This window comes from Theobroma cacao, chromosome 10 (genome assembly GCF_000208745.1).
Source record: "Theobroma cacao cultivar B97-61/B2 chromosome 10, Criollo_cocoa_genome_V2, whole genome shotgun sequence".
NCBI classification, from domain to species: domain Eukaryota; kingdom Viridiplantae; phylum Streptophyta; class Magnoliopsida; order Malvales; family Malvaceae; genus Theobroma; species Theobroma cacao.
Window position 1 is genome coordinate 8,531,550 of NC_030859.1, and position 3,568 is coordinate 8,535,117.

Here is a 3,568-nt window from a genome sequence, read left to right on the forward strand (position 1 = left end):
GTCACACTCGAAATGTGGAACCAAGCTATATGTACACCGGTGAGTAAAATTTGGGAATCAGGGATAACTACCCTACAAAAAGAGGTGTCACCTTAGAGGAAGATCCGAAAAGATTTTTGGAAGACTTGGAATGCATTTGTTCAGCTCTGAAATGCTCCTCACATTGGTCAGTGGAATTGGTGGGTTTTAGATTGAAAAATATGGCTAGGATATGGTTTGTTACACCTAAGAGAAGTAGACCATCAAGGTCATCCCCAATAACAAGGGAGGAATTTGTCCAAGCTTTTCTGGATTGTTTATTGCCTAAAAGTGTGAAAGACGCAAAAGCATAAGAGTTTGAAACTTTGAGACAGACCCCAGATATGATGTCCATTTAACCCAACTCTCAAGATATGCTCTCGATTTGGTCCTAATTGAATAGAAAAAGATCAATAAATTTATTTGGGGATTAATTAAGCCGTTGTTTAGGGTGTTGGTATTGTTCAATTTTCTACCCACACAAGTGCACATATCGCAAAGATAATTATAGAGATGAGTTGAGTGTCGATCCCACAAAGAATTAAATTAATCCTTATTGTTAACTACTAAAATTAACACATCTTAATTTTATCTAAACAATTAAAATAAAATAAAAAAATTGAAACTAATAAACTAATAATTAAAACTAATATATCAGCAAATGTACTTATAGTGATTACTAGACCTAATATTATGATATCCCTTAATACTTCATTTGAATATTGTCTCTCTCTGTTAACTCAGTTTAGTGGATTAAGTTGCTAACCTAAAGTCTTAAATTATTTACAAGTCTATGTTGAGTTTCTCATAAAATACCTCTCCCAATTAATTTACTATATGTCTATACAAATTATATTGAAGAAAGATTCTTTAAGTTTATGCTCTAATTTTGGCTATGTATGGCTTATAGGTGTATGTCTACCCTATATGCAAATCAAACCACATAAACAACTAAGTGCATTCGATCATACGTTATTCTATTCAAGATCTACCTAAATCTCCTTCGTCAAGGTTTAACCTAGGTTTTCAATTCAATCTAATTGGTGGCCAGTCAACTAAAAGCATTAAGAACATAATAAAATAAACAACTTGAATCCATCAAACATAAGTAAAAGAGAGATAAATAATTTAGAGTTCGATCATAAACTTAGATTAACAATTTAGTTCCGCTCGAGTCACACATCACCATTAAATAAAATTTAAACATTAAAAACAAAACCAAGAAAATAAGAGAATAACAAAAAGATAGAAAAACTCAAGAATTGTATTGTTGATCTCCAAATCTCCTTAGATCCTTCAAATTCTTCTTAGCTTCAATGACTTTGTAGCTTGACTCTCAGTTGTTAATCTAGTGTTTCGTTCTCTTATTTCCTAAAAATCATCAAAAAGGTTATTTGTCACGACCCGGTACTCCCCTCGAGCCCGTGACAACCGCCGCGGTGTCCCGATAGACACTTATTGCCCAGAATGTCAACCCGAAACCCCGCAAGGCTTTACTATCAGTTTCTCTGTTCCCTTGTGAGCAACCATTGTCAAATATCGTGTTCTAAAAGATTTTAAGCTGTTTCCAACTTTAAACAAATAAAATATTAATTTTTCGTCTCACAGGGGTATTTTGGTCACTTTTCTCAAAAATTTTGAAACTGGCTAAAACGTAATATACAAGTGCAAAACACATAATTCATATTCAAAATGAGTTTAAAAGTCTAAAATCTTCATTTAAAACGAAATTATGATTATTTGAATATAATAAGAAAATAAAAGAAATATTAAGTAAAATATTCAATTTTATTATAAAACAATATTTATAGAGTTATACGTGAATAATTTTTATAGCGTAAAAGCTAAATAAATTTATACATACTTAAATACAATAAGCCAAAAAATTTAATTTAATTTACAATAACAAGAGTGCCCCCGAATAAACAAAAGTAAAGAAGACTATGAACCTACGGTTTGGAAAATGCAGATCACACTGTAGTCCTCGATGAGATCAGCTATCTACAGTCTGTACTGAACCTAAAATGGGTGGAAAGGAGGGTGGTGAGATTATAAAATCCCAATGAGTAAACAGACATCATCATAAACATCTAGAGTTGAGTACATGGAGACAATAAAGTAAATCATCGTAAACTGGGTTATACAATTAGAACACATCTCGTTCAAAATACGTAAAAAGGCTTATGAATCTCATAAAAATCTAGGCTTGTGCCATAAATCCATTCTCGGGGACACCTTGGCCGAGGCATCCTACCGAGACCGCCAAGGCTATTAAAATTCACATTTCACATAAATCATGTTTTTGTTTTGAAAACATAGCCGTTCCTTGGCGTTGGCTGAGTTCCCCCTCACGTGGTGGTTTAGCGTGAAGTGAACCCTAAACTTTACCCCAGGAGATACCCTACGCGCCTCTCCGTTCGAGGTAAGAATATAATGGGGTTTACCGTGCCCCTCTAAAAGGCTGGTCCACAGAAACCCCCTACTGCAGTGATTAATTAATATATAATCCACCATATAATAAAACTCAATAACATGATATGGCAATTTTGTAATTCGTAGTTTTTCAAGGTAACCAAACAATTCGCATTTCAATACAATTGCCAACTAGCCAATCATGCTCGATTTATCATAAGCCAGTTAATTTAAACAATCAAATTGCCACAATTAACAGTCTCCGTGTACTCTATTTTTCAAAATCACTATTAATTTCAAAACAATTTATAATTTAATTTCATTGAAACTCATTTATTCATAAAACATGAAAATTTATCTTTTTAAATTCCTTTTTCCATAGAATTCATGAAAGCATCTAAAAACCACCCTAGATAATTAAAATGACAGTAAGTTTACTCACAATGTCTAGAATGCAGACTTTCGAAGCACTCTGTCTACTGGTCCTCGGATGCAATTTCCTTGCCTTTATCGGAGGACTCACCACCTTGACACAGTACAAAATCGAGAGTTTCACCAAGTTGGTACTAAATCAAAATTAAACTAATTTAGACTACCAATGCATGATATGGAATGCAAAAATGCACTGGTAACTATCTAAACCCGGTATTGGCCTAATTCGTCTTATCACCCGATTAAATTCCTAACGGGTCCGTTTAAACTCCAATTTAATTCTTTTCAGTTTCTATACCTCAATTGCACCCAAATTAACTTAATGTCCCTCAGTGTGGTGCAAATTATCAGTCCCAACAGCAAATTACGAAAATACCCCTAGTGGGTAAAAATTCGTATTTTTGCTCCGAAAATTCCCATTATTTTTCTAGGCTCATAATTCATCATTCCTTAACCAATTCTCCTAGAATAAAATCAAACTCATCCTCACTCACTACATGGTAAATTCAGCCATTAATGGTTGGGGGAGAAAATAAATTCTTTTCTTGTTGTTTTGTTTCTAAATATGCTAAACTAACTAAAAACACTAACATAAATTAAAATCAAATAAATCCAACAACTTTCTCTCTCCTAACCCATTTTTTCAGAATTGAATTCATCATGAAAACATGTAATTTAATCATGGAAAATAAAGAGAAATGCTTGG